This window comes from Balaenoptera acutorostrata, chromosome 4 (genome assembly GCF_949987535.1).
Source record: "Balaenoptera acutorostrata chromosome 4, mBalAcu1.1, whole genome shotgun sequence".
Lineage (NCBI taxonomy): Eukaryota > Metazoa > Chordata > Mammalia > Artiodactyla > Balaenopteridae > Balaenoptera > Balaenoptera acutorostrata.
The window spans coordinates 136,192,045-136,207,059 of NC_080067.1; the positions used below are offsets into that span (position 1 = coordinate 136,192,045).

Here is a 15,015-nt window from a genome sequence, read left to right on the forward strand (position 1 = left end):
AGAGATACTTTTGGTGCTGAGGACCTGCTTTGTTCTCTCCAATTCATACATGTAGACAAGTTTACAAAGAATTTCTTCTAGAGGTTTTGTGCCACCTATTGAATTGGTTTTGGGGGCTTAGGCAAAAATGAGGTAGAAAAAGTTTTATTTCGTACTCTGTTACAATAGTGGATGTTGTCCAGACTTTTGCACATTAAAAAAATATGCTGTTTATACTTTTTGCAAGTAGAATTATTTATCAATAAGTTCTAAGTGGCTTTTAAAAATAAAACTAGAGTTTTGTGGAGACAAGAGCTTCTTTTTACACAAGTTTAATATTAAAGCTTTTCATTCTTTCTTTCCTCTTCATTAGTCTTTAAGTAGTCATTATGATGTCAGCTATGCAAACTATGAAGTGTACAAGACCCCTCCCACCCACTTCCAGCCTGAGGTATCTATTATCTCAGTAAAGATTGTTACAGCAGAAATGCAAAGAGACAAATTTTGGCTTTTGATGGTCACAATAGGCTCTTGTGCCATCTGTTTCCTTTTAGCCCTTTCACTGGCTAACTTCGACTCATCCTTTGTCATTTGGCTGAGGTCTGATGTCTCCAGAGTTCCTTCTCTAGTTTCTGGTAAGTTCTCCTCCTTTTTTGCCTTCATAATATCAGCACATATTTCTATCTCAGTACTTAGCACACAATTTGAAATAACTCATGTTTCTCAGCCTTTAGAGTGTTCCTGGCTGGAACCTTCTCTTTTTCATCCTTGTGACCCTCTCCCTGCAGTGTCTATTTATTTCACTGCCTATTACAGAATAGGTGCTCAATAAATGTTTATTGGGGAGAGGAAAATAGGTAGGATCGGGATGTATTCCTAATCACATATTGCAATCAACAAATCTACGACTCACCAGGAGCTGGTAAACTCTTTGGTAAAGGGCCAGGTAGTAAATATTTTATGCTTTGCAAGCCATCCAGTCTCTTTCACAACTACTGGACTCTGCGATTGTAACAGGAAAGTAGTTACAGACGATACATAAATGATTGGACATGGTTGTGTTCCAATGTAACTTTATTTACAAAAACAGGTGGCACACAGATTTGGCCTTAGGGATCTCAAGTTTGCCAGCTCCTGCACTAAACTAAGAGTGGTTTACTGACTTGACTTAATTCCACACCAAGAGTTTATTTGTATATGGCTGTTCTTCCCCAGAACTCAAAGTATGTTTACAGATTTAAATGATAGTATATTCTGGTGGAATATTAATTTTCTCAATAGTTTGCTAGTGGTCTAGCAGATTTGATGTTCAATCAAAGATGTGTAATTTACAACCAAGAGGTAGCTTCCCCTCGAAGAGAGAGCAGTTTAAGTCCCACTAACTCTAATGTGCTTGTGAGTAGGAGGATACAATGAATATCAGCTGTTCAAAAAAATAGTACATTCTTAAGAACAATTTGTTCCCCTAGGGTCTCCCAGGTCATCAAGAGATTGGACTCTTTAATGGACAAGAATTATGTACTTAATAAAATTTTAACACTGGCTCTGTTTATCAAAGGAAATTCTCATTATTCACAGATTTATATTTCTCTGAGTCCTCCTGTTCTCCCACCATTTCCTGACATTAATGACATCTTTTGTTAGGTTGGCCTCCTCTCAGGGCTCCATTTGGTCCAAGCTGGATCTTTGCTTACGTGTCTCTTCCCACCAGGTCAAGATGCAAAGGTGACAGGAGGACAGACTCCCAAGATCTCTCAGGTCCCATCCAGTCCTCAGACTTATAAGCTTCTTTCTCCTTTCCAAATGCCTCTTTTCCATCCCAGCCCAGCTCTGGTCTTGGCACATTTCCTAAGTTTAAATTAGCAGTTCCTTTTCTGATCTCCAATTTCCCCTGTAGGCTGCAACACAAATGAAGAGGTTATTTTGAATATTAACCCGATATCTGTGTATTTCCCTTTCCATCTGTCTTACCTTCACTTCAACCCAGGGGCACTCCCAGACTCTAATCAAACACCCACGCAAGCAGTTTCAGATGCTTGCTTGTAAACACCGTATAAGTCTGGGACTGAGACCCTGAGGAGAACATGGCAAAAGGGCGATTGGTACATGAGAGGAAGGTCTGGAGGCCGCAGAATCATCAGAGTGGAACTAGGGAGTAGAAGGAAGGACCAGGACGTGCAGGGTGTCAATGCCACACTCTTCTTGAGATCAAATTGCCCTCAGTAATCTGTTGTCCCTGGACAACCCACCAGCCAAAAGTTCTGGATTTGTCTGCTGAAGAGAGGTGGAGTACTTTCAGGGGAGGGGAATTTTTTTTTCTGTGCTACTCTCCTGGGTTTTCTGGCTGGAGCTCTGTAAATTGGACAAACAAAAGACATTAACAAGAGAACAGCAAACAGATTTATTTGCATGTGTTTCACACTTAACACATGGGAGTACTCAGAGATGAGTAACTCAAAAGGTTGGCAGAATTTGGGCTTATATAGCACCTTAGCAAAGGAACATTAACTACATTTTTAGAAACATGACAAGACAAAGGAGAAGGACTTTGAGCTTCTAGGACAGTAAATTGTAGGAAGGCAAATATATGGGGAACTAATGGTAGATAAAGGCTAATTAGTAAAGTTTGTTATGTGGATCCCCCTGGTGCCTTCTCCAGGCTGATAAGAACCTAACTTATCTCTGGTGATTAACTTTTGTCCTTCCTGGTAGAGAAGGGAGAGGGGATACCTTTGTAAATTTATGTCCTGCTTTTAGGCAAATAGGAGGATTACAGAGAACTTTTCTTATATCCACTTCTTCTCAACTGCCTTCAGCTCAAAATAATCCTTATGCCAGAAGTGGCATATTTTGGGGTGGTGTATTCTGCCACCCTACAGTCACCTTGTCAGAGCAGGAAGAGTGAAAGAAAAACATGGTGTTCTGGCCTAGATTCACAACTGACCACAACAGTTGTGAATTTCTCTGTGAGCTGGAAGTACTGTGGACCCACTACCATGATAACACACACTTGTTTTTAATTACTTTTCTGTTAATAAATTTCTTCATCTCAAAATGGGTAGAATAAGACCAACCTTGCAGAGTTATTGTGGGGATAACATAAGAGAATGTGTGTAATGCTTGTAAAATGTTTATGGTTTATCAAAATAAAGAATTATAACCATATGATCCAGCAATCCCACTCCTGGGTATATATCCAGAAAATACAAAAACTCTAATTTGAAAATGTATATGCACCCCAATGTTCAGAGCAACATTATTTGCAATAGCCAAGACATGGAAGCAACCTAAATGTCCGTCAACAGATGAATGGGTAAAGAAAATGTAGTATATATATATACACAATGGATTATTACTCAACCATAAAAAGAATGAAATAATGCCACTTACAACAACCAGGATAGACCTAGAGATTATCATACTAGTCAGACAGAGAAAGACAAATATTATATTATATCATTTATATGTGGAATCTAGAAAAAAAATGATACAAATGAACTTATTTACAAAACAGAGAGACTCACAGATATAGAAAACAAACTTATGGTTACCAAAGGGGAAAGCGGGGGGGAGGGGGAGGGGGAGGGATAAATTAGGAGGTTGGGATTAACATACACACACTACTATATATAAAATAGATAATCAACAAGGACCTACTGTATAACATAGGAAACTATACTCAATATTTTGATAAGGGAAAAGAATTGGAAAAAAATAACTGAATCACTGTGCTGTATACCTGAAACTAACAAGATATTGTAAATTAACTATAATTAAAAATATAAAAAAGTGAAAAAAAGAATTATTATTACATTAGAAGCTCCCTGAAGGTAAAGCTTTATTCTTCACGTACACAGCATGATGACTCATATGACAGAATATCACCACTATATGAAGTTCATTGGAAGTCTTCCTGAAACTACATCATATTGATGAGCCTTTGCAGTTACAAAATTCCTTCTACCTTGAATGTTCTTATTCTTCTTTCAAGGTTCAACTCAAACGTCTTCTGTAATGCCTTTGTCTACACCCCTCTGTCCCAGCCTCCATAGTGTTCTGTTCATACCTCTCTTATATACATCACATTGTGTAATGATTATTTATGTTCATGTCTCATTCTCTTGTTAGTTTGTGAGAACTTGGAGGAGAGAAACACAGAGCTCATGTTTTATTTCTCTCTGTACCCCCAATATCTGGAAAGTTTGAAAGCATAAGTTCTCCATGTGCGTTAAAGCTGGGAGCAGTCCTGCAGCTTCTGGGGCTCTGCTGGTGCTTGCAGGGCGGTCCAAGTTTGGAACTCTGGTTAGTGTATATGAATGTTCCTTGGGCCTGTAAATTCAGTTTGGAACTAAAGATATACGGTCTACTGTAAAAAATCCTCTGCGTAGTCTCCATTTTTTCATTCTTATCTCCCTTCAAGCATTCTCCAATTACTGCCGAGAACATTCTAAAAGAAATCTATTCATTACTTTCTTGATTAAAACTTTTCGAAGTCTTCCCTTTGCTAAGGGGTGAAGTTAAACTTTTTAGGATGCCATCCAAGACCCTGCATAACTTGATCCTGTCCACTTCTCAGGGGTTATCTCTTGATGCATCTTCTCCATTTTCCCCCATCTGCTCCCCCACCAGTACACACAATCACCCCACATCTCTCCACTCCCCACCCACCTACCCACTTTAGAGATGCTGAGTTCCAAGTAATTATCTAAAGGGACCATGCTGCATTAACCTCTGCTTTTTGTCTTTTTTCATCATTATCCTGTTCTCTCATTGTTTCTATCCCTTCTTTTATCTCTTTGGTTATTTAAAACATATTTATTTTAAAGTCTTGCTCAGATCTATTATATCTAGTCTTTGTGATGTGAATTTTCCATTTGTTACGCTTACTGACTCTGTCTTGTGATGATGGATTGATTCCTAGTGTGTCTCTGTGTATTTTATTTTTAATTAATTAATTAATTAATTTGTTTTTGGTTGCGTTGGGTTTTTGTTGCTGTGCGCGGGCTTTCTCTAGTTGTAGCGAGCAGGGCTGCTCTTCCTTGCAGTACACAGGCTTCTCACTGCAGTGGCTTCTCTTGTTGTGGAGCATTGGCTCTAGGTGCGTGGGCTTTGGTAGTTGTGGCACGCAGGCTCAGTAGTTGTGGCTTGAGGGCTCTAGAGCGCAGACGCAGTAGTTGTGGTGCACGGGCTTCGTTGCTCTGTGGCATGTGGGATCTTCCTGGACCAGGGCTTGAACCTGTGTCCCCTGCATTGGTAGGCAGATTCTTAACCACTGCACCACCAGGGAAGTCCCTGTATGATATGTTTTATTTTTATTTTATTTTGAGATCATCTTCAGTAGGGGTTGATTTTTCCGCCATGGGAGTAGTGCTTTAGGCAGTGGAAGTACCAATTTGACTACTTTTCTAGTGGTTTCTAGGGTCCTACACCAGCTTTATGCTAATGTCTTAGCTTGGGATTTTGATACCATGGGGAAAATATAAATTGGACCTTCACATACATGTGTAGCTTGGGTTTGGGGTTTTCAAATTTTTCCCCACTCTGAGTTTCAGGCAGATGGCAAACGTACTTGCTGCTTCTCTAGGCTTGTGGGTAGAGTGTTTCTAGTTACCTTTTCATAGATGACCCTGGCTAAGTGCAGAGATCTCAGTTCAGCTCTCCACCTCACATGGGCTGTATCCTTTTCTTTTTCTTGCCTGGACATTAAAACGCAGCCTCCATTCCTCAGGAGGGCTGACAACCCCTTGGGAGGCTGCTAAGTCAGCTTGATTGACTTCTTTGCATTTGATTTCCCTCTCATGTCTTGAACTTACGGGTTTGTTCCCTTTTCCTTCTTTCAAGCTGGGCTATGTTTTTTTTATTAAGGCTACTGTATTGAGCATGTAGAAGAACCTGTTCTCAAACTGACCCAGACCCCAGGGGAACTTTGCTCATCTTTCAGTACTCAGCTCAAAGGACCCTTCTTCAATGGAGTTTTCCTAACCCTTCTCCAGGGTGGAAGTCTTCTTTCCCTCACTCATACCTCCACTGTGCACTGTTCATTCTTCTATCATAAGACCTGTGACATTGATGTGCTTAGTAGCATACATGCCTTGCTCTTGTTCCCTGAAGATTATATTTTATTTGCCTTTGTGCCCTCAGGGTCCTACACTCTACAGGGTTCATAATAGATGTTTGATACACGCCAGATGAATAAATGAGTGAACACATAAAGTGAGTGAATAGATGAGGAATAATAGAATTTAATAATTCACCTCTCTTTGCCTTTATGCCACGTTACCATAGTAGGCTACATCTATAAAGACATTAAGCAAATTAAATTTAAACAAAGTATTTTATCCTGGTGAGAAGTGAAAGGTGAGATGTGCAATAAAAATATAGCAACCATCACAGGTAATGCTCACCATGCACCAGGCACATTAAATTAACACATTTAATTTTTACAACAGTCTTTTGAAGTGGATACTTTTACAGACAAGGAAACTGAGTCACCAAAAGATTAACTTGACCAAGCTCATAAATAACTTGACCAAGCTCATAAATGGCAGAGCTTGGATTTGAGCTCAAGAAGTTTGGCTCAGAAGCCATGCTTGTAACCATAGTATTAGACAGATTGTCAGTACTAGTGAGGGAGACATATTAAAGTTTTTGGACCCATGATTTTTTTTTCTGAAAGTGATTATTTGTAAGTCCAGAGTAAGTGGTTGTTTTCTAATGACTGTTCAGGATCTTAAAACCCTGACATGTGGGAAGTTTACAAACTCATCCAGTAAATCATTTCTATATTTAACTGATGGGTCTAAACATCCTTCCAGAATTGAATCTAGATCTCAGATGTTGCTGTTTAAATACCTGTGTTCCTTTTTATTTCCTTCTTTATTCATAATTGAAAAAAAAAAAAAGAACAAATACAGCAACTTCTCCTTGTCTTCCTGGAATAAAAATTTGTTGAGGCTTGATTAGAAATTATTTAGTAGTTCATCCTTTTTCTTTGGAATCCAGAAAGCACCTACCAATATTTTGGATATATTAATACAAATTCACCATAGCCCTTACTCACTCCTCTCCTTATCACTGACTAAGATGTAAAAATCAAGACATCCTGCAGCAAAGCAACGGGCTTCATTGGCCCAGCCATTCTGACTCTCATATTGCCTTCGGGTGGTTACCACAATGCTACTCTTGTGGATGCAGACACCGGTGATTCTTACATTGCTAATACAATCTCATATCTAAACTCCTTTAATGGAATTTTGTGGAGAAGTGATAAACTCCTCTGAGTCAGAGCATGGGTGAAAGAATATCAAACCAAAAGACTCATTGACTCTAAGCAAAATGGGCAAACATTTTTAGAGTGGCAGAAGTTTCTTACTTCGGATTATTAAGGAATATGCTAAAGAAAGATAAGCAACTTGAACGGTTACTAAATATACCAGGCATGCATGGGGCTGAGATAGGTGGGGTTATGTGCAGCTGAACAAACACAATGACTATTTCTGTAGGGACCCTGAGTGTTTGGCACTTTGGGTTTGATGATGTACCTTACTATTTAAGGAGTGCAGGAGAATTACCCTATCTGAAGTCCAGAATAGATTTTTCTCTTCAAAAGTAAATTGTTTTTAAGTATTTGAATGATCTTTGAGTAAATATATCTATCATAAAAATTTACAATTCACAATATACATTGCCACCAAGATGACAAAGCCTAAGAACCATGATGCGATCAGAAGAAAATAGATATAATTGGGACATATATATATAATGGGGAACTTCATTTTTCTTCTTCTACGATAAGCTGGTTCTATCATAGTGAGGGCGATTTTCAGAAAATGAATGGTTATTGAGATGAGATTACTTGTGAGGGATTATGGGGATTATTCAGGTTAAAAAGCTTTTCTTTTTTTCTTTTTAGGCCTGAACCATTATATTTGGATTAATGTTCAAATACATGGTAGAAGTTATTAAAAGCATTAACATTTAAATAGTTAGCATTTAATTAATGATTGGCAACCTTGCTCAAGTTGCTCTAGCCATGCATGGAATTGTAGTAAGATTTTTCAAGTATTAAAAAAAGAAATTATCCTGAAAGACAGTATCTGATAAAGGGTTCAGGCAGTTTGAGTTCATGTTTGAACAAGTATCAGGCAAAAGATTTATCGTTTTGGAAATTAATCTCCCTTGTAAAAGATATCTGAGTTGTTTATGAGTTACTGGCACTTTCTTATGAAGCTCCAGTTGCTGTTTTTCTCAGAGAACTGGGAAGTCCCTTTTGATTTTAGTTGTGTTCTATGAACAGGACTCTACCTTCAGAGAATGGGATCTTTATTTTTTTTTCCTAACTAAAGGACAAAAACTAGAGCAGAAATGGTGACTGGACACAATGGTCTTGATGAAAGGATTTTCTCCCCTCAGTGGTCTTCACGCCCTAAATTCCATTTGTTATAATTCTTTAGTTTAGGAATTGGATACCTGTCAAAATGACTTGAAGAGAAAAACACATTCTTTGACTTTGGAGGGATATATTTTTAGGGTCAGATGATATGAGAGGGAATCACAGAGTATCAGGATATTTGACCTGAGATGACCAATGAGCCTAAGCTGAAAAAACAAAAACAGTGGCTTATTCTAAAGTATAGCTAACACTTTACAGAAAAACAGTATGGAGCTCAGAGAAAAAGCAGGGAGGGCTCTGATGGGTCAAATCTGGAGAATGTTAAACCCACATGGCAGATCGGTAATTGTAACACAATTGCTTATTTTATACTCTGAAGTTTTTCAGTTCCAAGTGAAAATGATGGGTAAAAATATTTTTCAATGACCATTTTAAAGAAATGTAATCATACTCATTTTTTGGGATGTGGTTATAAAAAAAGTTAAACAGCAACAGTGAAGGAATACATTAATCCTGTGACATAGAAAAGAATCTGTGAGTAATTTTTTTAAATAAGAAATTTTTTTCAACGTTATTTGAATTGAACTGATAGATAAAATCAAACTTAGGTGAAATGGAGGAAATAAGTGAATTTTGGACTGATTTCTTAATCTCCAAAGATATCATTTTCTGTGAAAAGGCCTCTATAAAGGAAATTATATAAAATTAAAAAATGGATTTTATGTGTTTAAAAAAACAATATATTTCAATTTTAGATGATAGTTTTTAAACACTCACTATGAAGATGGGGATTTTATTGTACCACATTTCTTTTCCCTTCCCTCTGTTATAAGGTTAGGAAACCACAACCAAATCTGGCTTGCTGCTTGTTTTTGTAAATAAAGTTTTATTGTAACTTGCTCAACTGTTATGCTCATTTTTTTATTGTATTGTCTAGCCTCGCTTTTGGGTTACAGCAGTGAAACTGAGTAGTCTTGATGGGGACAAATGTCCCTGTTTTTGTAAGTAAAGTGTTAGTGTAACAGCCAAACCCATTTGTTTATGTATGATCCATTCCTGCTTTTGAGCTACAGCAGTGAAATTCAATAGTCTTGACAGAGACCATATGGCCCACAAAGCCTAAAATATTTACTATCTGGCCCTTTTCAGGAAGTTTGTTGAACCCTGTTATATTGTTACTTTTTATATTATCAAGATTTATAATACTTATAATCTGCTTTGTGACCATAATTCCTGTATTTTTGGTATTATTACATTTAAATGGATACAGTGCTCATCACTAGCCCTCTTTACCATGACTTCTTCAATTTTGAGTCCTTTATTTTGATTCTTTTCTGAATTTCATCAAGGAGTTTCTTCAGTAAAGTTTTATAAGATCTGAATTTCCTTTTTTTGTATTAAAAAATGTATGCCTGCTAAAAATTACTTTAAAACACCTTGGGTGGTTATTATATTCTTTCCTAAAGAACTGTGTAGGTCAATGTTATCTGATAGACATATAATGTTAACCACATATGTAATTTAAATTTTTCTAGTAGTCACATTGAAAATAATGTGTAGTCCCAGCTTACCCTTCCATTCTCTAAGTTGGCATCTTTATTCCTGTCCTGCCCCTAGGTTCATAAGAACTATTTTTTTTTTTTTTAGATTCCATGTATATGTATTAACATACGGTATTTGTTTTTCTCTTTCTGACTTACTTCACTCTGTATGACAGACTCTAGGTCCATCCACCTCACTACAAATAACCCAATTTCATTTCTTTTTATGGCTGAGTAATATTCCCTTGTATATCTGTGCAACATCTTCCTTATGCATTCATCTGTCGATGGACACTTAGGTTGCTTCCAGTCCTGGCTATTGTAAATTGTGCTGCAATGAACATTGTGGTACATGACTCTTTTTGACTTATAGTTTTCTATTTTTAGTTTTTAGTTTTTTAAGGAACCTCCATACTGTTCTCCATGGTGGCTGGGACAAAGTCAGATAGTAGCATTGACATATATACACTACCAAATGTAAAATAGATAGCTAGTAGGAAGCAACTGCATAGCACAGGGAGATCAGCTCGGTGCTTTGTGACAACATAGAGGGGCGGGATAGGGAGGGTGGGAGGGAGGGGATATGGGGATATATGTATACATATAGCTGATTCACTTTGTTATACAGCAGAAACTAACACAACATTGTAAAGCAATTACTCCAATAAAGATGTTAAAAAAAAGAGAAAATTTAATGAGAATAAAATAAATTGCTATTAAAAAAACCCAACAAAACAAAACAAAAATAATGTGTAGAACAGGTAAAATTAGTTTTAATAATAAATTTTATTCAACCCAATATGTCAAAATGTCATTTTAACATGTAGTCTATATAAAACATTATTAATGAGATTTTTAAATTCTGTTTTGCATAGTAAGTCTTTAAAATCAAGCACGTATTTTACACTTACAGCACATCTCAGTTTGAACTAGCCACATTTCAAGGCTCAAAGGCCATGTGCAGCTAGTAGCTCTCATATTGGACAGCACACTGCAGACAATTCTCATTTACAGTTGAGCATGAAATGTTGACATGTCTGAGGCTTGATTTTTTTTCCCCTTGGAGGTGATTAGCTTTTTCTGATGCCTCAGTAATTATTTTTTCATTCTTGAAGTTCATTAACTTAAAGGGACATATATCAATGTAAAGAATGCTGTACCTAATTTTCATGTTCATTCATTGTGCAGATTTCATTCTCCGTTTCAGGGATACTGTCTTGTAATAATATCTTTGTAATTCTTTTCTTGTTCCACTTGTTATTCTTCTTCTAGGACACCAATTATATATTTGTTGGGGGCCTATATAGAGAAACTATGTTAGCAGTTTCTCTGTGTTTCTTTAAGTACCCCATGTTCCTTTACATTACTGTGGTGATCATAACATTTTTCTAAAGATAAGTAAGTTGATTTTGTTTCTTGCTCTTTCAGTCTTAATTTGTTTCTTGTTCTTATCTTGCTTATATTTAATGACATCGTTTTTATCCTCATTTTATTTCCAAGAAAAGCATTTTCCCTTTTCATATTATAGTATCCTTTATATTCTAATCTTTGTGCTCTTATATTGTCAAATTCATGTTGTTGTTGTTGACTTATTCTATTACTTAAAGCTCTTCTGAAAAATTTCCCTCTGTTTCTTATTTGCTTTGTTTTCTCTAGGTTAGATTCTTTAATATTTACATATTATATTTTCTTTCTTCTTCTCCTATATGATACAGTTTCTTTTCACTGTTGTCATACCATTTCTTAATTTTTAAAAATATCATTCATTCTTTTTGTTGGCCATGAGTCTTGACTCCTCTAGCGAGAAGATGCTTTGCTTTCCTTTTTTTAAATTTTTAAAAAAATTTTAATTTTATTGGAGTTTAGTTGATTTATAATGTTGTGTTAGTTTCAGGTGTACAGCAAAGTGATTCAATTATACATATACATATATTCATTCATTTTTAGATTCTTTTCTCATATAGGTTATCACAGAATATTAGGTAGAGTTCCCTATGCTATACAGTAGGTCCTTGTTGGTTATCTATCTTATATATAGTAGTATGCATGTGTTTATCCCAAGCTCCTGAATTATCCCTCCCACCTCCCACATTTCCCCTTTGGTAACCATAAGTTTATTTTCAGTATCTATAAGTCTGCTTCTGTTTTGTAAATAAGTTCATTTGTATTTTTATTTAACTTTTAATTTTATATTGGAGTATAGCCTATTGTATCTTTTTCTTCATGTGAACGTCCAATGATCCCAACACCATTAACTGAAATGACTACCTTTCTATACTGAATTGTCTTTGAAACTTTGTCAAAACTAATTGGCCATATTTGTGTAGGTTTAATTTTGCATCCTCAATGGAAATTGATCCTTCAATATGTCTAAACTTTCACTAGTACCACGTTGTCTTCATTACTGTAAATTCTTAGGAAATACTAGAATAAAGTAGCATGAGTCTTCCAACTTTATTCTTCTTTTTCAAAATTGTTTTGACTATTCCATACAAATGTAAAAATTGGTTTGCATATATTTACAGAAATTTTGCTGGAATTTAGATTAAATTTCATTTTATCTATTAAATGATTAATGATTAATCATTTAATCAATGATTAAATTTCATTGAATCTATTGATCAATTAGGGAGAATTTACATCTTTACAGTGTTGAGTCTTCCAATCCATGGACATAGTAAGTCTTTCAACTTATTTAGGTCCTCTTTGATTACTTTCATTAATGTTTTATAGTTTTTAGCAAACAGATCCTGCACATGTTTTGTTAGATTTATACCTATTTACATTTTGGAGCTATTGTAACTGGTGTTGTGATTTTAATGTTGGCTTGTGATTGTTTATTGCTAAAAGATAGAAATCCAATTGATTTTTGGGTGGTGATCTTGTATCATGTGACAATCATAAATTTACTTATTACGAGGAGTTTTACTGTTGTTGCTGTTGCTGTAATTGTTGCTGTTGTTTCTGTAAACACCTTGGGATTAGCTATGTGGACAATCATATCATCTGCAAATAAGGAGAGTTTTATGTATTTGTTCCCAATATGTAGGCTTTTTTGGTTATTACTTTATTGTACATGTTAGGCTTCTAGCATAATGTTGAATAAAAATGATAAGAGCTTATATCCTTGGCATATTTCTCATCTCAGGGGAAAAGCACTCATTCTTTTACCATTAAGTATGATGATATTTAAAGGTTTATTGAACATGCCCTTTATTAATTAATTAAATTAATTAATTAAACATCTTTATTGGAGTATAATTGCTTTACAATGTTGTGTTAGTTTCTGCTGTATAACAATGTGAATCACCTATACGTATAAGTATATCTCCATATCTCCTCCCTTTGGGTATCCCTCCCACTGTCCCTATCCCACCCCTCTAAGTGGTCACAAAGCATGGAGCTGATCTCCTTGTGCTATGTGGCTGCTTCCCACGAGCTATCTATTTTACATTTGGTAGTGTATATAGGTCAATGCCACTCTCTCACTTCATCCCAGCTTACACTTTCCCCTCCCCGTGTCCTCAAGTCCATTCTCTACATCTGCATATTTATTCCTGTTCTGCCCCTAGGTTCTTCAGAACCATTCTTTTTTTTTTTTTTTTAGATTCCATGTATATGTGTTAACATACGGTATTTGTTTTTCTCTTTCTGACTTATTTCACTCTGTATAACAGTCTCTAGGTCCATCCACCTCACTACAAATAACTCAATTTCATTTCTTTTAATGGCTGAGTAATATTCCATTGTACATATGTGCCACATCTTCTTTATCCATTCATCTGTCGATGGAGACTTAGGTTGCTTCCATGTCCTGGCTATTGTAAATAGTGCTGCAATGAATATTGTGGTACATGTCTCTTTTTGAATTATGGTTTTCTCAGGGTATATGCTCAGTAGTGGGATTGCTGGGTCATATGGTAATTCTATCTTTAGTGTTTTAAGGAACCTCCATACTGTTCTGCATAGTGCTGTATCAATTTACATTCCCACCAACAGTGCAAGAGGATACCCTTTACTCCATACCCTCTCCAGCATTTATTGTTTGCAGATTTTTTGATGTTGGCCATTCTGACTGGTGTGAGGTGATACCTCATTGTAGATATGATTTGCATTTCTCTAATGATTAGTGATGTTGAGCATCCTTTCATGTGTTTGTTGGCAATCTGTATATCTTCTTTGGAGAAATGTCTATTTAGGTCTTCTGCCCATTTTTGGATTGGGTTGTTTGTTTTTTTGATATTGAGCTGTATGAGCTGCTTGTAAATTTTGGAGATTAATCCTTTGTCAGTGGCTTCATTTGCAAATATTTTCTCCCATTCTGAGGATGGTCTTTCATCTTGTTTATGATTTCCTTTGCTGTGCAAAATCTATTAAGTTTCATTAGGTCCCATTTGCTTATTTTTGTTTTTATTTCCATTTCTCTAGGAGGTGGGTCAAAAAGGATCTTGCTGTGATTTATGTCATAGAGTGTTCTGCCTATGTTTTCCTCTAAGATTTTGATAGTGTCTGGCCTTACATTTAGGTCTTTAATCCATTTTGAGTTTATTTTTGTATATGGTGTTAGGGAGTGTTCTAATTTCATTTTTTTTACATGTACCTGTCCAGTTTTCCCAGCACCACTTATTGAAGAGGCTGTCTTTTCTCCACTGTATATTCTTGTCTCCTTTATCAAAGTTAAGGTGACCATATGTGAGTGGGTTTATCTCTGGGCTTTCTATCCTGTTCCATTGATCTATATGTCTGTTTTTGTGCCAGTACCATACTGTCTTGATTATTGTAGCTTTGTAGTATAGTCTGAAGTCAGGGACCCTGATTACTCCCACTCTGTTTTTCTTTCTCAAGATTGCATTGGCTATTCAGGGTCTTTTGTGTTTCCATACAAATTGTCAATTTTTTTTCTAGCTCTGTGAGAAATGCCATTGGTAGTTTGTTAGAGATTGCACTGAGTCTGTAGATTGCTTTGGGTGGTATAGTCATTTTCACAATGTTAATTCTTCCAATTCAAGAACATTGTATATCTCTCCTTCTGTTTGTATCTCCTTTAATTTCTTTCATCAGTGTCTTATAGTTTTCTGCATATAAGTCTTTTGTCTCCTTAGG

General features: G+C 36.0%; 1 long non-coding RNA gene across 1 annotated transcript in view; it reads left to right on the forward strand.

Annotated features, from left to right (window-relative positions):
- The first annotated feature begins 475 nt into the window (after positions 1-475).
- The window catches only part of LOC130708060 (uncharacterized), a 31,024-nt gene continuing 16,484 nt past the window's right edge, over positions 476-15,015 (forward strand). The window contains exon 1 of the long non-coding RNA XR_009008067.1: positions 476-614. This is a non-coding gene — a long non-coding RNA (uncharacterized LOC130708060). The remainder of the gene's footprint in view (positions 615-15,015) is intronic.